We start from the raw sequence: 20,555 nt of genomic DNA, 5'->3' as shown, positions 1-20,555 counted from the left end.
GTGGCTGGGAAGATTAATCTGCACAAAGTATGGAATGTGTGGGAGGTGGAAAGACGTAGGAGCAAGAGTAGACAACCTGCAGGTCCTTGGACATGTGGAGCTGAACCTTGGAAACAGTTCGGGGTGGGCAATAAAGGTTTGGGACTCTGGGGGTCCCTTCCTTTTCCTTGTTCATACTTGAGAAGCCCTGAGAGCAGAGGGTGGAAAGCAGTGGTATCTGAAGGGCCAACATCTGGCACCTCGAGAAAACCACTCAGCACAGGGTAGGTCCAATGAAGAGGCAGGAAGTCAAAATGGAGAGAACCCAAGTTGGTAGTGCCTCCTAGCACACATCAGGACTAAAACAGAAACAGGGATCAAATTAGATACATTTAAAACGGTTCTATTTGCACGTTCTTCCACAGCCATCCTTCTTGGCCTAAGAAACTCGGACGGGAATCCCAACTTTAAATATACTATCAATGGCCTACATTCTTTTAAAAAGGGAATTTCAAGCTACGTTGTCTCCCTGAAAGTCCCTGTAACTGTGCCCGCTGTTCCCATTTCTGTCTCGTGCCGTTAAGGAGCACAAAGGTCAGGACCCTGGAGAGCCCAGTGATGTTATTACTCAAGTTCACCCTGTCTTTACCGCACCCTGAACGTAGGAAAACGTCTAGGTGTCTGACCGGCGGCCTCACCAAGGAGGAAGCGGGCACAGTTTTCCAGGTGTTAGGAGAGCTGGCAAAGGACAGGGCGCCGGAGTATGAACAGCGCCCCCTCGGGAAGCAAGAGTGAAGGCTGCCACCGACCTGACTTCTCCCACAAATCCAGGAAAGCTGAGTTACTGGGGCTGGCGACGGCCTCCGAGCGGAGCTGGAGGTACTCCGAGGAAAGTCAGATCCCATCTGCACTCCTAGTAACCCCGCGTTCCTCCTCCGGGAAAAGAGCCCGGCCCCATCACGCAGGAGCGCTCTCTCCTTGCCCTAGGTCCCAGAGTCGAGCAGCAGGCCCCGGGTCAGGGTTGGGTAGGGTTGGTCGGGAGGGCGAGCCCAGCAGCTGGAGGCAGAAGGGCCCTGGGGATTCCCCGGAGCCGCCCGAACATTTCTCCTCGGGGTGGCCCGGGCTTTCCCAGCCGCCGCGCGCGAGACGCCCGCGCGGCTGCGGATCCTCCCGCTCCGCGACGCAGAAGCCACAGAGGGAAGCAGGTGGGTGTGGAGCCGGCCCCGGGCCGGAGGGAGCGGCGGGCACGCGGTAGGAGAGGGAGGCGCCCGCCGAGGTGTGGGCGGCGCCCGCCGGCTGCTCCTGGGCCGCGCCCTGGGAGCGGGGCCGCTGTCCCCGATCAAGCGCTCAGCTCCCGCGCCGCGAGGCCGAACCCAGGGCGTCCCCAGCGGCGTCCGGCTGGTCGCACAGCCCCGCCACTCGGGCCCGCCGCTCACCTCGAGAGCCGCGAGCGCCCAGGCAGAGGAGGAAGAGAAGCAGCGGGAGGCGGCGGCGGCGGCCGCTCCAGCCCGCGGGTGCGCGGAGCGCGGGAGGAGGCGGAGCGCGACGTGGGGTGGCCGCGGGAGGGTGTGCGCGCTGGGCCGGCGCCCCCGAGCGCCCTGCCTCGCCTCCCGCGCGCAGCCTTTCCCCGGCTCAGCCGCAGACACACACCCACCAAGCCCCCTCCACCCTCCGCCCCCACCGGCCGCCGCCGCCTTGCAGCCGGGGCAGCGGCAACTCTTGGCTGGCGCGGCTTCCTTGCCGGCTCCTTCCGCGCGGCGAGCTCAACCCCGCTCGATTTTACCTCTTCGATCCCAGCCTCTCCGGTCTGGGCGGCGGCGGCGGCAGCGGGATGGGGGCCCGCGAGGGGAAGGGGTGAAGATCGGTGTAGATTATTGTTCTTTTGAAGGATACCTTAGCTTTCTCCCTTGAGCCTCTCCTTTGAGCCTTCCCTCTGGAGACGGTGAACCAGTCAGGGATGTAAAGAGAGGGCGGAAAACGCGAGGAGCTCCAGCCAGCTGGGGAGACCCTCCTCTCTGTGGAGGGGAGGGGATTTCCAGCGACAGATCATTGGCGAAGGGGACCGTCGCAGGGAGAGCCGCCCGGAGGGAGCGGGGAATCCCACAGCCTTTGTGGTGCCCGCGCCGCGCCGCCCGCCGAGCGGGCTCGTGAGAGCTAGGTAAGTGGCGGGGGCATCGCTCCCCGAAGGGGTCTTCCTTTAAGAACGAATCGTCGCGGGCTGCCTGGCCACGCTTGAGTTGCCGAAGGAACTGGGAACTGCCAGATGGCACCGAGTGGACTTCCACACAAAGCTGACTTAGCCCCGACAGTGTTATTAATGTAAGGCTCGGTCCCCGCGGGGAACACAAGTGTTAGCCCCTGCAAAGCTTCCGAGCAGCCGGCCTGGGAAGGGATGGGAAATGTTATTTCTAGGAGATGAGCGCTTGTTGCCTTCTGTTCATTTGTTGGTAAATGACACACTCACGTGCACACACACTTGTAGGTCCGGATTTAGGGAGTGCAATGTCGCTGAGATATGAACAACCCTCAGAACACAGAGACGTGCATGCATTTTATTCTTCAGGCTGTGCGCGTTCTCCGTTCTCTAGCACGGTTCCTGAGAGGGAGAACAAGTCTCTAAGGAGAGAGCCTCCTGGCTGTTTCCAACACACTCTGCTAGGGGACTTGGGAATACACTTGCCCTGAATGGCACCAGAAGACGCCGTCCATTTATTTGCCTTATCACTTGCTTCCAATGATTAATGACCATTTTCAAGATAGTGTGCTGCCATCCATTTTCTCGAATTATGTGCGTTTTTGTGTATTCATTCATAAAAATTGCTAGCGTGCAATATGCACAAGCATGCCATTTTTTCATCATTTATGACTGCACAAGTGTTATAACAATAGTTTACACTGAAAAATTTAGGATGCCCAGACAGACGTACATGGGTCAGTTTCATGCAGGTTCAGCATTCCTTCTAATCCAGTTATTCAATTAGGTCAGTATTTTAAATAGCATTTGACACTTCTGCTTTTGCATAGATTGGTTTTGGGATTTTGTTGGGAATTTGATTTTTTAAGCTCAGTTCAAAAGAAGAGTAAGAAATCGTCACTGTTTTTAAATGTGCAGTATTGTGTAGAGGTCTCTTGCTTTATTTACCAGTAGACATCGATTGAGATATAACATTTCATAGGACAAGAGAAAGATAAATTCCAGTCAAAAACTAAAATCTAACTTGTCAATACAAAGTAACCTACTGGAAAGATTTTGAAAAGAGAGTAACATTTTAAAAAAATATGTATGTTTAAAATAAAGTTTTACTTGGTCTGTTTCACACTTTAGAGGGATGTGTGTGTGTGTGAATAAATATGAAGTTGTGCAAAGCTAATGTGTAAGACACGAATAAGATCTATAGACATCCAGACTAGAGAGCTGTTGGTTTTTAAATTAATCAAAACTTAAACAGTTCAGTAATTTATCCCGTTATGCGTGTATGTGTGCATTTAATTGCTGGTAGAGGTGGTGTTTTTTTTAATATATTGCGTAAATGTTGTGCTTACTTGTCTGGCTGCTGCATAGGCTTTCTGAGAATATTGAGGGTCCAATGTATACATAACTTAGTTTCTACACTGAATAAAAATATCCTTTTCACCTAAAAGAGTGAATAAACCTCTACAAAGTAAACACTATAATCCCCTCCCTCTTGCTGTCAGGTTCAGACCAATTGTTTATCACAAATAGAATTCTGTCTAATGCACTCTTTTTCCTTTCCTGGCACCACTCAGACTCTTGGAAAAAGGAGTGAATCACTTGGCAGTTCACTTTGCTTTCTTCCTCCTTTTAACCTTCACCTTACCGTCTCCATGTTAGTGTTCACAAATGTCCCTCATACACAAGCACACACTCCAGAAAATAACTCCATTGCCTGCCACTTTGACAATTCTAGTGTCTCTCTTTTCTTTTTCTCCTATGGTTTTTCTAGAAAGAATCAGTCCATGTATGAGTTGAAACTATTTCCAATTTCACTTTTCTCTGACTCCTACAGTACAGCTTTCTAAGCATACATGGTTACTGAATATTCAGATAGGTTTACTGAAAGTTACTACCTTATGTACGCCTTTCTGTTTGACTTTAAAGTTCCCTTGTTGGTGCCATGGTGCAACTGTAAACATGAACTTACCCTTCTAATTTCCAATATGGTAGCAAAAGTGAGACTGCTAGAAAAATGAGATAGAAGTATATGCAGTCACATTTCTTGGCAACCTGAAAGCATATCTGCCCAGGTTTTCTACATACCTGCCTATGTAACTGTGAAAAACCTTCATTAATCAATGAAAAAAAATTTTTTCTTGAATTTATATCTGATATTTTGAAGTGGTATTCTGGAGAGACTGGTATATGTGCATACATATTATGAAAGTACACCAAATCACTGGTAAAATCCAGGAAACCTACAAGGTATATCTCATTGTGACCTAATGCATTGTGGGGTTTTTATTGATAATTATCAGGAAGTAATTAGTTACTTGTAATGTGCTATCCCTTAGAGACTAATTTCTAAGGAACATCCTTAAAGTTGATACGTTGTCTTCTTCTATTCATTTTTACGATAAATATGTAAGATTAAGATATAATATTTACTTCAAAATGTAGTATTATTTGATATTTGCTTGTATTTATCAAGTGGATTTTGCATAAAATAGTGGCTGTTCTTTTCACAGGGGCTTCTGAGGAATGGAGAGTATACATCCATTATATGTGATATTTTTTAAGTTCAGATTATTTTTTTTTTTTCCTTTTTTTTTTGAGAGGGCATCTCTCATATTTATTGATCAAATGGTTGTTAACAACAATAAAATTCTGTATAGGGGAGTCAATGCTCAATGCACAATCATTAATTCACCCCAAGCCTAATTTTCGTCAGTCTCCAATCTTCTGAAGCATAACGAACAAGTTCTTACATGGAGAAGTTCAGATTATTTTTAAGATAAGAGTTTATGGCTTTGTTTTTCCCAAAGTGAATTCAGTCTTAAATTTTTTAGTTATATGGTATGCTGCAAGTATCTTTATATTCCAGACCTATAATCCATTCTCATTCATTACTTATTTCCTCCTTGTGCTTCCTAAATATGTATTCCTAACAACTCTTTACTGCAAGCCCAGGTTATCAGACAGAAGGTCAAGTGTGTGAGTCCAGGGGCTCCTTGGCCTTTGTAAGCCAATCCAACATATTATCTTTAAGGGAAAAGTGCACGTTCCTATAGGTAAAATTATACCTATCTATATTGTCTAATTTAATATTGTGTATCCACTCACTCATTAATTAATTAATTAATTATTCATTAAGTATGTATAAGTGGAAGAGTGCTTGATTAAAATGTAACAAATGCAAACCAGGTAGAAGACAGTTTCTGCCCCCCAATAATTTTTGCAGTGTACAGTAAGACTTGCATATATACCTAATTGAAGAATCATGAATTCAGTTCAAAATCAGGGGTCTTTTGCAAACAGAAGTACATTTAACAATTTCACAATTAATAGATTAACTAAGGCAAATACATGAAGAGGACTGTGAAAATTCACAGTCCATGAATTGGGAAATTATCAGAAAACAATAAGTTTTATTAAATGATGAGCTTTTAAAGTGAAAGTAGAGCATCATTATTACAAATTCTTATGTCTTAGTAATTATTGTTATTTTATTTATACAACAAAATAAATTTATTATTACTAGTATTGTTATAGCAAACACTTGAGCCAGGATATGTTTTAAGTGTATTATAAATATTAAATATTGTATATGCTCACAACCACCCTATAAGGCAGCTGTCACTTATACTCCTTAGTATATAAATAGGAAAATTAAAATACAGAGACTTTTCTTGTTTAAAGTCACACAAGAAGTAAATGGTACAGTCAAGCTTGAACTCAGGCATTCTGGCTCCACTTAACCTCCACCATATTAAACTATTGAGAAGCATGAAAAGATCTTTGCAGCTCTTAGATTTATTTATTTAGTTATTATTATAGGGATAATTAGAAAAGGCTAAAGTAGGGACTTAAAGTAGGAAAAAGCCCCAAAATTTTCAACACGAATTTGAACTAAGAAGGTAGGTTAGTTAGAAGCTGATTTTTAAAAGATGGGTGGACTTCTGTCAGAATGCTAAAATGTTAATAAGTACTGCCCTTAGGGTGACCACAGAGAATAAGGCTGGCAGAGACAGATAATCTCACTGGTCAATTTCTAATTATGGTTTATTTTATTTTCATTTTAGTGGGTTTTTTTTTTACAATGTGTGAATTATTTTGAACAGAGTATTATTATACATATTTTTTAATATATTAGTTTTAGAATTATATACTCATATATTGAAATTATTAGTTTTGCAATACAATTTTCTTTTACCCATGTCCCCATCTTTTCCTCCATAAAATATATTAAGGGAAATTGGACTATAGTTACTTGACATGTTCACTTTCTAGTATATTGTCTAGAATACATTTATTTTATTAAGTAACTATAATAAAATTATGAAAGCATAAGTAAAATAAAAAATTGTTGAGATTTTCATCAAGAAAAGTTTATACAATATTTGTATAAATTTCTTTCTAAATAGCCATTGCTTCTGTTTATGTGAAAAGTACCATCTGGATTAAATTGGAAGATACAATGCCCAAATATTGCCTTCCAGATGCCATACAATCAAATATTTGGATACATCCTCATGATCGGCAGTTTTCTTTTCTTACAGATATTAGGTCTCATAGGCTGTTACATTGTATAGACAACTCATCCTACTATTGGCTTGCAGCACAAAAATTTATTTTAAAAGTTTGTTTTTTGTAACTTGCAACACATTTATAGAAACAACCCTTTAAGTGATATTTAGGTCTTCAGAACAGTCCGCAGCTGTCTTTTTTTGAAATCAGTGATATACCTGAAATATATCATACTGTTAATATTAAAAACACAACTGTTATGTATAGCAGTATTCCTTGGGGGAATAATTTGATTCAAATAATATGTACTGACTGCTGCTTTCTCTGTGCAGAGCTCCTCTGGGATACAGAGGTGAGCACTGTACTGCCTGAATCTACAGAAGGAGAGAAGACTGAGAGAGTTTGTATAGAACTGACTCTGACATTAGGCAGAATCAAGAAAGCTTTATAATACTGGTATAGGCAAAATGTTGAATAATTGATTCAGAGTTCTATCGTGACAGCCAAAGACTTCATACTTCCTCAGGATTCTCATTTGTTATTTCACCTTCAAGGTATCTATGGAACTCCTTTTCTGTGCCAAGCCCTAAGCAGGTGCTGGAGACATAAATATGAATAAGACATCATGCACTTACTGCCTACACTTGTAGACAAATAAATCATAACAATATGTCATAAATGCTATTGGCGGAACAGGATGGCAATTCAGCTGAATAGTTGCCTAACAGAAGCATCCCAACACTTAAAGAAAAAAAAAATGTATTGCTTCGAGTTCCTACATGTATTTAGTCATAATTTTCTACGGAATCAGGCCGAATGTCCCCTTTTTATAAGCAGCATTTTGTAATATCCTTTTTACTTTCCTGAATGATATTTGCAGATAATATACCATATAATAGTACATGTGCAAACATGAAATATTTAACAGTAATAGTTCTCTGTAACATAAAGAAGAAATAAGAGAAACGCAGCTTATGATAAAATTGCAGGTATCCAAGATATGTATGGTCAGGCATAGCCATACTAAAAGATTTAATAAAGTAGTCAAATGCTTGCTACTCAAAATGCATACATTTGGATTTAAGAAAAAATATTCAACTCAATATTGGTGCCACTTTCTATATTTGGCATTTTGAAAGAAGAATGAAGTAAATATATTCACTGAGTGTGACAGCTGCAATTGCAAACAGATGTGGGTGTGCTGTGCTAGTGAATCAGTCAACATGAGCAGCATTGTAGTTAGTGACATGACTTTCCAAAACGGTGAGCAAATCTTATTGAAATTCTGAGTATGTTGGCTATATTCCTAGAAAACACCTGTATGAAAATATTTTACGTACAACAGGGTTAGGATCTAATGACAGGTCATTGTGAGCAAGTTTTTCATTTACATATGCATCTAAAGTATAAAAATTATGGGGGACACAGGATTTCCCTATGCATTGTAGGGTTTCTTGCATTGCTGGGCCTTGCCTTCCAGATATTTCACAATTTTAGAAAACTCACTCAAAAGAACTATATGAATCCCATTCAGCAATCCTAATATGGCAATAGTCTCTCACTGAAGGAAGCCAACTCAATTCTAATACATAATGAGGCTATTTTGAAAAAGCTGAACTCTTAAGTTTTTAGTAAGAAAGTAAGTTTAGAGGGGACTAAATAACAAATAAAGTAAACCGCAACAAAATCAAACCATGTAGGTAACTAAACAATAGAAACATCCTAATAATAGGCACAGTATATGAGGCTGGCTGATCTGGTCATAACTGTCAGAGTTTCATTTTCTATGTGGGAGTGTCAGATAAGACTTAACAGGTGAAGTGACATCTAAACTAATTTTTAAGAGATGAGTAAGCATTTTCCAGGCTAAAAAGGAAGCAGATGGAGAACTTTTAGGAAGAGGGAACAGTATTTGCAAAGTAGTATCATAAAGAGGGTTTGGCTGGTAACCGGGACTCAACATTGGTAGTTGTAGAAGTGATCGGGGATGAGGCTGAAGAAGGTTGGGGATGAAATATCTAAGGTGTTGTATGCCATGCTAAATCATTTGGATTTTATCCTATAGGACAGGCAGTGGGATGGTCAACTGCAATTTTAAATAAAGTGATACAGCCCACTTTTGTCGGGGAGGCAGTCTCTGAGCTAGTCCTGAGGAAGGTGGTCCATAAGAGGAGGAAAGATTGATGCCTGGAAGACCAGTCAGGAGACTGTGGAGGAATACATGTGGGGTAAGGTTCCCACTTGTTAATCAATCAGATCTTTACTCAAGGCTGAGTCACCACTTTAACTGGGAAGTCTGTCACTGAAAGCCTATTTCAGGACTTACCTTAAACAGGAATGGTGAAGAAGGGGAGAAGGGTTTAAATTCCCCATAGCACACACTTGTAATTCAAGTGTCTCCAAGTCTTCCAGCTCCCAACATGGATCAGAATGACAGGCTGTAAGCCACCCTCTGTTTTCTTCAAGGGCCACTGTATTAATTGAGGTAAGTTGAGCTTTTATAATAGGCCTCCATATTTCAGTGGTTAGTAGAACAGAAGTTTATTTTTGCTTATAGGAGAGTCCAATGTGTATTCCATTCAGTGATTTGGGAATTTAGATTATATCTACACCAGGGACGTGGAGAGTTCTTCATTTAGCAGGCAGTTGTGGAAGAGAATGAACATAAAGAACGCACACTTAACAAGTGACACACCTTGCTTCCATTCACATTCTGTTGTTGAGATAATTACATCACTCCATCTATGTACTGGAGTGGGCTGGAATGCATAACCCCTGGCTGGGCAACTCCCCACCCTCCAGTAACATTTCTGTATACAGGAAGGAGAAGCACAAATTTTGCTAAACACCTATTTCTGCCATATTCTGCCTCTGTGGCCAGGACCACCTCAACCTCAAGAGACTATGTGAATCCCTTCTGGTCACTGCATCCATCTCAAGGTACAGGTTCTATGGTAATGCTAAATCCCCCCTATTTAGTCTGGATAAGACTCCTCATTGTCCGGAAGCCTTTATACTAAAGGACGGGTTATTAGTCTCCCATGGTAAAAGGATCAGTAAGATATAGAATAATTGTATTCAGAATTCCCTTTTGGAAAAGGGAAAAATGGGAGACATAGAACAGATGTTGGCCCATAACATGGAAGAAATCCTACTAGACCTTACTAAAGATCTCCTGCTCTGGCAGTAGGGGAAATACCTTTATTAGACTCTGGTTTTGCTGTCTTGGAAGAACTCCTATGTTCTTTGTTCCCTGTTGCCCAGGCCACCCTCTGGGAGGTTCTTCCTTGTTCATCATACCCCATGGCCACATCCAACATGGGTGATAGGAAAGTATACCCTTTTTGGGAGTTATATTACTTTCTCAGCCCGCTTCTTGCTTGTACAAGTTTGGAAGTTTTAGCTGTTGTTTTATGGTCACTATTCTTTTTTTTTTCTTTAGGCCAGGCTCCTAATTTTCAATACAATTCCCTCAGAATCTTAATAGGTTTCTTATCTATTTGCTTTCTGCCAGTTATACTACTAACTACACTGAAAGTTCTTTCCTGTCCATAATTCTTGGACTTGCTTCATTTCTTTGCTCATGACTCAATTACCCATGTCTCAACGGTTACTCTGAAGTCATCTGAAACAAGAGGCTTGGGTGCTTCTTGCGTGTTAATCAATCAGATCTTTGCTCAAGGCTGAGTCACCACTTTATCTAACTGGGAAATCTGTCATTGAAAGCCTATTTCAGTGTTATTCCTCACCATTAGAATTCCTTAAGCAATGTGCTCTTCTGGAGTTAGAGTCATACATTTCTGGAGTTTGGCTGTTTGCCTTTATCTCTTTTCTGAAACCAGCCAGTTCTTTCCTAAGCTCATTCATTATCTTGTAATATCTTCTGAAGGCAGTGAGAATCAGCCATCACACACTAGCATTCTAGCTCTCTCAAACATTTCATCTAGAGCTATGGATCTGTATATTTCTGTATTTCCTCTAGACCTATAGATCTGCCCTCTAAGTTAGTGCCATTTTGACAGGGTATAACAGGGTTCCAGGCTTCTGATTTTCTATATCTGTTTCCTTGTTGATGGCCAGTGCCTCATTTAGGTTTTTATAAAGGCAGAAACCACTTTAAGTTATCAATTTCAGAATATGCAGGATGATGTTAGCTGCTATAACAAACACCAAAGTGTTACCAGCTTAACATAATATAAAACTTTATTTCTTACCTACATAACTATCAAATGGAGAGAGATTGAGAGAGAGGTATATGTGGGGGAAAAGACAGAGTAAAAAGGCACATCCACTTTGTAAACATCTTGGCTCAGAAATGACAACAGTGACTCTTCTGCTCAAATTCCACTGATGGAAACTAGTCAAGTAGATGCAGGAGGTGCTGTGAAATGTAATTCCTGGCTTACCAGGAGCTTCTCAGTGACATCTCTCTCTTAGAAAAGTTAAGCATAAATTTAGAGGGACAATTAGCCCATTGCTTCTGGTTTCATCTTCTTCAAGAATAAATTAGGGAGAATAAAGGGTTTGAATTTCATCCACTCACTAGTAAGCCATGCTATGGATGCATCTCCTTACCTGACTCCTGTCTTCTTTGTGGCTCTCTAGCCAGACTTCTCTAAAGGATCACTAGTATAGGCTCTTGTCTATGACAAACTCTGGCTGAGTGCTTTGGGATAAAGGATGGTAATCATACCATAGACAAGAAACTAATTTTGACAGTGGTAAATATCACTATTCCTAGAAAGGTAGTTACCATTTCTCACCATAGGGGTTTGCTCACTAGCCTGAATTGCTCTGGGGTCCAGATAGCAGCCATTTGCTAGGCCTTTCTCTTCTGTCCTTTCCCTCTATCCTTTCTCAAGGTGTCAGTGGATTTGGTGTGTAGGTCCATAAGGGAGTTGCCAAAACAGCTAAACAGTCCATTATGGTTTTTTTCCAAAACAAAGCGACAGTTCTTTCTCTAAGAGGACTTACTGCCTTCTCATAGTTCAGCTACCGCAAAATTGTAGCCTCTCTTTCAAGACATTCACTTAGCACATATTTATTGAGCACTTTTCATATGTAAAGCATTTTTCTATGTGCCGGATTAAACAAAATTGGTCTTGTCCCTCACCAAGCTTACTGTCTATCCGAAAGCAAACATCGCAACCCCAGATCCCTCTCTGGTGGCCAAGTGCAGTGAGCCTGCCGTGGGTCCAAACGACTGACCATCCTTTATGAACTATTTGGAAAAAAAAGATGGTGGGCAAAGGCAAGGCCAGGAGGCAGACACGTGGCTTCTGGAGTGAATGGTCAGCCCAAGTGGGCAGGAAGTTAGATTTGAGGAGTATCGGGGGAAGTCCTGGCCAATGGGGAAAGCGAGTCTTGAAGCTTTAGATAGACAGGGCAGGCAGGTCAGGCAGGGCTAGGATGATCCAGCCCCGCAGGCTCACACACTATGGTTTGTGGACCACAGAGTTTGGGAGGAGGTCTATCTTAAGTAGCCAGCAGAGGTTGGGTCTAGTTTAGACGTAGGTGTCCATTGTCAGGAGAGCCACATGGTGATCACATTGTCAATGCAGGAATTCATGCACAGTGGACAGGACCATTTCCTATGCCATCGCCAAACTGCCAGCACCTCTTCCTAGACTTCACTAAACCTTACTAACTGGGCTCCTAGTTTCTTTTCTTGTCCTCTCATTCCATTGTACACTTTGCTTTTTTTTCCCCAAAAGGCAAATCTGATCATATGACTTATTTACCTAAAACCTTCAAATGATTTCCTATTTTTCTGAGGCAAAAGGCCTAACTATTTAACTTGGAGGTTACCATATTCCTTCTTCATTTCCAAAGCTTCACTAATGTAAGGCTTCATTTCCAAAGCTTCACTAATGTAAATCAAAACAGACTCTGCTCAGTCTGCCCCCTGCCCACCAGCCTCATGTCAGGCACACTCGCCCCTCATTTTCTGCTACAGTTTCTGGCTTTCTCTTAGTTCCTTCAAGGTGCCTGGGATTACTAGCCATAAAGCCTTCACATGGAGTTGTTTGGGTTGCTCCCTCTTTCCACTTCCACCTACTTAACTCTTACTCATGTTTCTGATTTCAGGTCAAAAGTCACTTGCTCAAAGAGGTCTTCTCAGGCACCCAGAATAGGGTGGGTATCTCCACTGTCCTCTTTCTAAGCACTCTGTATGTTCCTATGCAACGCTTCCCCCAATTCTAATTTTAAATTGTGGGTAATTACTTGTTTAGCATCATCTTCCTATGTGAGAATGTAAGCTCAATCAAGTGAGAGACTGTCCTTATTCATTGCTTTATCTGCAGCACCTCCACAACTCCACAACTCCACACTCATAGCTGATGCTTAGTGCTTATTTGTTGAGTCATTGAGTGAAGGAATGGATGGAGTCAGGACCTATGTCAGGTGCTAGATCCCAAAACAGCACCAGGAGCATCGTTACCAGAGATGGCTGCCCCGGGTGGGGCAGAGTCAGACCAGTGTGAGATTGTCGTGATGACTTGCCAGACACTGGCCCTGTACTATTTTATACTCATTCACTCTTTAACGTTCTTCTTGACAAGGGCCAGGATGGTCCTAGAGTTTAGGATGGAGCAGAGTTTGTAAATGGGGATCTGGGGGCTGCCACTGGTAAGAATGGAGGCAGCTGGTGGAATAAGAAACAGACAAGACAGAACTTGGTGCTTCCAGTGGAATTTTTCTCTCATGTCTATTTCAGAACAGAACTCAGCCTCATAATTTCACAGCAAGGTTGTCTAGACCAGTGCTTTCCAATAGAACTTGATGGGATGACAGAAATTTTCTACATCTGTGCTCTCCAATACAGTAGCCACTAGCCACACAAGCTATTGAACACTTTGAAGTGTGACTTGAAAGACTGAGAAATTAAGTTTTAAATTAAATTTATTATCTAAATAGCTGCATGTGGCTATTGGCAACCATATGAAACAAGGTAGGGCTGGACTATTATTAGCATGAATTACTTTAGGAAACCCTAAGGTTTAAAAGCAGTAGGTTTAAATTCTAGAAATATCCATTTTCAAGGAATGTTGGCCTCCAATGAATATGTAACCATCTCTGGAGTCTGAAGCTTCTTTTGACTCAGATGAGTATTTCACAGGAATGCCCTGGCGAAGAGATTTGAATGAAGTGTGTGTTGTTTCTATTAGGAACTGTTCTTTATTGAAGGCATTTCCTTCTTTATGTGTATTGTGCAAAATGTAAAATATTATACAAATCTAGAATATTATCTTTGTAAGTGCCTATGTGATGCAACCTTAAATGCTTTCTCACATCCACTTTCCCAAACAGGATTATTTTTTCTCTTTTTGTTCCCTCCCTTCTTCTCTTTCTATCCTTCTTCCTCTATTCCTGTTTCCTTTCTAACTATAAAATAGCACAGACACAACACTGGGTCCTTTAACAAGTTCCTTTTGATTTCTTTTGTGCTTCTTTACAAAAGCTGTTTTATCAGTTCATGTCATTAACAAAAGATCAGACAAATAACAGTTCAGATCATTAGCAAAAAAATTAACTGAAATGATGATAGCTCTTGATATGCCAATTGATACATTTTGGAGATTTGTCAGATATAATTATTTCAAAATTATTATGTAAAGAATCTCAGGTGAAGTATTGAACTAGTTTTTTCACAGTTATCGCTTAGATAACATTGTAGTTGCTTTTAATCCTTTAAAAGTCCCCATTTGATTGGATCTCTTAAATTCTCTGTCTTACTTTTCACAAATGAAAAGCTTTTCAGTAAAGTAATACCAGAATGAGAAGGTGGTATTTAGAAGGCAAAACTCTGAAATGTAACAGTAAGGTAACATTGGAAAAGACAGAGTCTGTCTTTAGTCCTTTTCCCTAGTCTGTGTAGCTTAGAACAAATGTGTCTAGGGGCTCTAATGCTAAATGTCTCCAGTTCATAAAATCACAATTATTAATCAGACTATCATTAAATATTCATTGACTTTTGAGATAAATGTCATTTTAAATTTGGAATCCTAGTTTTTTTCTAAATCTAAGAAGAGCACTTTCATTAGGCTTTATAGAAAGAGTGCACACAGAAAGCTAAGAAGCTTTTGAAAACCTACTTCTTAAACTTGGCCTGGTTGCATTCACACCCATCAAAACACTAGGTTTTCAGCATAATCATAGTTTATAATCATACATAAATGGCTAAAGTAGAATATTATAGTAAGGGTGTTTACCATTTTTTTAAAAAATGTAGGGAACCATTATCTTGCAGGCATTTTATAACATTTGAAACACAGTTCTTGATGTTTAGTAGGCACTCAATAAAAATTTGTTGAATGACTTAATGAAATGATTCACTTAATCGATTAATTCATTTAAGATGTCAAAGAGCTTTTATAATTCCAAGAGGTGGCTAAGACTCCCATAAGTGAAGATTATATTCTACAAAGCCCCATGAGTTAAGATACCTGCATCATTTGCTGGAATTTTATACTTCTGCCTTCCTTTATATCAATATGTTTCAACTGGGTAGAAAGCTTTAATGAGGTGCTAGTTAAATATATATTTAAATTCTTAATATCATAACACATGCTAAAAACACAAATCCAAAAATTCCTGTAATATTTTTTACTGTAATCCTGTGGGTTCCTTGAGAGCAAGGGCTACGTTAACAATTTTCTATCCCTTTAACTCAATACATAATAATAGCTAAGTGAACCATTGTTTCGTAAGGAAGGGAGGGAATTAGAAAGGAATAACAGATTTAAATCAGAATGTTATGGTTTATGATCTTTTTCCATTCTGGCCATTATTGGAATAATAGAAATTACAGATTTCTGTTGTAGTCAGGGATCACTAATAATTATGTTCAACTCATCAGCATTCATATGTTTAACTGGGTATGAAATAGATAATCCTGCTTCACATTTTTTTCTCTTTCATCCATCCAATTTTATATTTATTTTTGGTGACCTGAGGTAGCAAGGTCTGCCGGAGGGAATGTATGTACAGGAACAAGAGATGTGGCTTCTAGCCCTGATTCTGAATGGACCCTGGGAAGAGCATTTAAATCCACTAATGTTGCCCTTCCAAATACTGTGAAAATTCTATTTTTAACATTTGAAAAATAATTTTAAAGCATCAATTTTGACTATAAAATTCAAATAATAAGACTAATTGCATTACTTTTGAAAATCACATATAAAATTTATGTTTAGTTTTAAAAATTCAGAACTGCAAAAGTAGTTGCCAACCCTACCATCTCTATCCATAGCATTTCATGTATCTTATACACAGGACTGGAGGCCAAGGAATATAGACATAATGGTAAAAGAATTATTTGAGGTTCATTTTCCATATCATGCTCACTATTGGCTCCATATTTCCGTTTACTTATTGTTCTGAGGCATCCAGAACCCTGCTACTCAGGGAAAATCTCCAGCATCTATTGATGTTAAGAATAGGAGCTTTGAATTAAGGTAATGTTGGACTGGAATCCTGGAAGCAGAACTTACTAGTTATGTCATCTTTAGCAAGGAAGTTACCTTTTTTACTCTCAGTTTCTTACCTGTAAATTAAAGATAATAATACCTACTCCAAGGTGGATTGAGAGTTAATGAAAATTCTTATTATGAGAATTAAATGGGATAAGCACAGTGGCTGCATATAATATGTGAAAATGATAATTATTAAGATTCACAAAGCAAATGAGATCATAACTTTGGCTCTCCTTCAGAATACAACTCCAAGAATATCCCTACCTTCTAGGAAATACCATTTCCACTTAGGAATATTTTGATCTTAAGCTGAAATAAAATGCAAATTGCAAATCTGAATCCCATAGTAATAGCTTATTTTACACTGACATGCTGTTTTATTATAATCCTGACTACATGAGGCTTGCAAAAGTAAAAAAAAAAAAAAGTGTTTTAAATATCATCATGTCTAAATCCAATAAAATTAGTCCTTTCCTTGAAGAAAATAAAATGAAAAGATAATATAACAACATTAAAGAAGAACTGAAACAGGGAAAATCCATAATTTCACCATCCTTAGCCACACTACTCCTTTCAATGAAAACAATAGCTATCCTTTATTTCTGAATATTTTCACCCTTGGTTCAAAGTAGCATTCCCTATTATACTGTCACAACCATAATTTTTATGATTTTTCCACACTGTTTTTCAATTTATTTATTTCAAGACTGTATCATCTGGTATAAGTCACATGAACTCAAGGCTTCAGTCAGTCCATCTGTGGTCTCTAATTTTCACATTTTTATTTTAGAAAATGTTGATGGAATACAATGAGCTCATTTTCCTCATCAAATGCTTTGATATTTTCTTATCAAATTGTGCTAAATTATATTATTAGCAGTAAATTTAGCTTCCTAAGATTCATAGATGCTAGTAGGTCACTTCATCCATCTGCTTACATTCTTCCCATTAATTATTTATTATTATTGTAACTCCCTAGCATTTTACACAAGAGAGACACATGGTAGATTGAGAAGGGGGGCAGGGGTGAGGAGAGGAATATTTATAAAGTGCCATACACAGATGGATGCTTAATAAGTGCTGTTTAATGATCCTCACTGATGACAAGGGTGGATGGAAAACATTATTCATAGGGGATGTGGAGATAGATGTCCATAGTTCAGTGAACCTCTTCCCTTTTCTACTTAATATACAGAAAAAAATCAGGCTTACATTTACCTGTGACACATGCTGATGTTTTAAATTAGTTCCATTAATGAAGGATTCTGTTGATTTGTTTGAAACTGCTTTTTCCATCTTCCTGTGTTGACTCCAGATAGTAACTGCACTACTTGGGAGTGAGGATTTAATAATATAGGTAACTGCTGAGCGACTGTGTTGTATACTTAAAGCCAGTGTGAGATTGTATATCAACAATCCTTCAATAAAAATAGATAAAAATAAATAAGAAAAACAACCTTTCTCCACACTAAAACCCAGAACACATTATTTTGAATATGCACAGTCAGGAAAGGAAAGGTTTCTATGGATGTGGCTACACTAAGTTTCATAAGGTGAATTTTGGCAGTCCTGTGCTTTGAGTTGGAAGGTGTGGCTACCTACACATTGTGATTTGAAACATTAGGAAAGGCTTCTGCCTTTCACTTGTTATTTTCCCTGCCCTTATACTGCTCTGCTTGTATTTCTATTACTGTAGGGTTATTCCTTTGATTAAACTTTGCCCTTCTATTACAGTATTCACATGGCAGTATTTTATATTACTTAGAGAAAAATTGTTGGAGGATATGAGCTCACCTTTTAAAAATCATTTGGACTCACCAACTTCAATACCTTTTTTTCTTTATTCTTTAATTTGTGAAAATTCTACAATGTTGACTTTTCTGGCTTAAATATAATCCCTAGGAGTAATTATAAATTGAGAAATAACTTTTGTAAAATTCTAAACTTCAGAAAACGATGAGAATGGACTTTTTCCTATTCTTCATCAGTCCAGTGGAATATGTAGATGGGTTGTATTCACAGAGAAATCTCATAGAACCATAAAATTTCAGTGATGGGAGACACTTTGGAGGCCATCTTGTCAATATCTCAATAGGGCAGGTATGTCTCTTGTGCATACCTGACAGGTGGTCGCCTGGGGTCTGCTTGAACATTACCAGGCTCAGTAGTATTTTGAGGGAGCATATTCCATTTTAGGACAGCAAAATTTATTAGAGAGTCTTATTTATTTATCACTTATTCCCTCCTTATGTCCAGAAAATCTAGCTCTTATTTGGAACCCAGGCCTTATTAAAATAGACAAAGAAGGGGAAGCAGAACTTCTAAACAAATTGGAAGTCACCATAAAACACTGATATTAGATTATGTTAACCAGAACATTTGCATCACAAAAAGGATAATAGTGCCTTGAAATTCATTATTCACTCATTCATCCGTTCTTTTGGGTAGTCCACAAACATTTGAACACTTGCATACCAAAGTTGCAAGTATGTAAAAGAGATGCTCATCACTTTTAATAACCCATAGTCAAGGTGTTTTCAGTTAAAACTCACAGGGTAACTTCTCTGCTGTAGTTTTTATCACAGTTGTAGTCAGCTGCTTGTGTGTTTGTTTGTAGAATGTCTGTCTACCTCCACTAGGGTGCAAGTTCCAAGATGTCAAAGACTGCACCTCAAGCAGAGTTAAAGGCTCATAAACATTTGCTGAATTAATGAATAAAAAAGAATTCTGAGTGAATAGTTAATGATGCAACGAGGAAAACATTATATAGAATATATAAACTTGTAGTTCATCGTGGCAGAAGAGACTGGTTCTCTCTAGACAAGATATTTGTTTTTGACCTTGAATAATGAGAGTTTATCAGATGGAGAATGTGGAAAAAGCATTTCATACATGTAAGTCATACTGGATTTGGGGAGTGACAGGTAACATGAGGTAGGTGGAATAAGAAGAAAATGATTTTAAATAAATGTTAAATAAAACATAGATCTGATAATTTACTTATCTTTATTATGTGTCTACTATATGCTAGGCACTTGGGATACAATGCTGAAGAAAATTAAACATGATCTCTGCCCTTAAAGAACTTACAGTCTAATGGAGAATGTGGACATTAATCAAATAACCCAGATAATCATTCCAACAAATCTAAAACTGCTATTGTGATAAGTGCTACAGGTTAAAGGCACTGATTCATGCATGTTCTTAAAAATAGGAGGATTACTATATAATCAAGGAAATCAGGGGGTGCTACCTAAGGTGATCCCTGAGCTGAATCTGATGAAGAAGTCAGGAGAAAATAGAAGATGTGCAAATGTCCTGTGACAGAGGAAGAATGGTACATGGAAAGAAATGAAAGAACAAGCTAGAACAGAGAGAAAGAGCAGATACAAGAAAGAACTGTAGAGAAAAGGAGAAGACAAACCTTGCCATCTTTATCTTGACAGTAGGAAGCATGGAAGCATCTACAAGAGAAGGCCCCGATTTTCTGGTGTTTGGGTTGCAGTGTACAGAACTGAGTGAGGGGGGTCCAGAGCAGAAGGAGGTAGTTGTCATAAAAACTGGAACTAGAGAAGCAGAGGTAAAAGAGTGATTCTATGAAGAGTACCTCTTTTCAGAAGAACACAAGTTGCCTGACTGTAGCTATTACCCTTTAAAGAAATGAATGATATATAGGAAATAAAGCATCTCAACTTAGTGTAGTTTGAATCAATATTTTGACATGAGGGTAAAAAAAGAAATAAAAGCTTTTTAAAACTTCGACTAGAACGTGAAAAGCAAAGAATAATGAGGCAGGGTGTAGTAGAAAAAGACTTATGTAGGCCTTTACAGATCTGGGTTCTAGTCCAAGTTCAGCAACTACCAGAAAGAGGTCAGCCAAGTCATGTGACTTCACTGGATCTCAGTTTTGAAACCTGTAAATAAGGAAATTGGATCAGGTCCTATCCAAGCTCCCTGCTGCCACATTCTGTGATTCTAGTGTCCAAACATGGGGGTATATATAAAGCACAGTACAATGTGTACATCATAGAAGCTAATCTGAAATCAGACTCAGCATCTGAGCTTTTAATAAAAGTCACATTGTCTATGATTGTTTGATTGTGGGGAAATAAAGACCAGAATGTAACTGGAAAGTGTATTTTTACTATTAAACAGAGCCCAACTGAGAAATATTCCTTGTTAAGAATGTTACTATTGAATGTTCCATACCAATCATTACACGATCTAAAAGGCAAATTTTTTGGAAGAAATCTGAAAAAATGTTCAAATCCTGCCCAAACTTCATGAAAATTTTTTACTTGGTTTCATAGAAGCTACATTTAATTTATGCCAAACACCCAGATGGAATATAAAACTTAAGTCAATCACTGAAGATTGTCTTGTCCACATAGCACACC

At 39.4% G+C, this 20,555-nt stretch overlaps 1 protein-coding gene across 2 annotated transcripts in view; it reads left to right on the top strand.

Moving 5' to 3' along the window:
- The first annotated feature begins 813 nt into the window (after positions 1-813).
- KCNB2 (potassium voltage-gated channel subfamily B member 2) overlaps positions 814-20,555 on the top strand; it is a 391,569-nt gene continuing 371,827 nt past the window's right edge. Inside the window, exon 1 of one of the 2 annotated variants that reach the window (XM_036886285.2) lies at positions 814-1,184. The gene's annotated coding sequence lies outside the window, so the exon portion shown is untranslated. Of the gene's footprint in view, positions 1,185-1,238; positions 2,138-20,555 lie in introns of those variants that run through there. The other variant, XM_036886283.2, reaches the window with a different exon arrangement.

The sequence above is a fragment of the Manis pentadactyla genome, chromosome 3, assembly GCF_030020395.1.
Source record: "Manis pentadactyla isolate mManPen7 chromosome 3, mManPen7.hap1, whole genome shotgun sequence".
In the NCBI taxonomy this organism is placed as follows: domain Eukaryota; kingdom Metazoa; phylum Chordata; class Mammalia; order Pholidota; family Manidae; genus Manis; species Manis pentadactyla.
The sequence above is the reverse complement of the archived record's forward strand: the minus strand, read 5'-3'. Positions and strand labels throughout refer to the sequence as shown.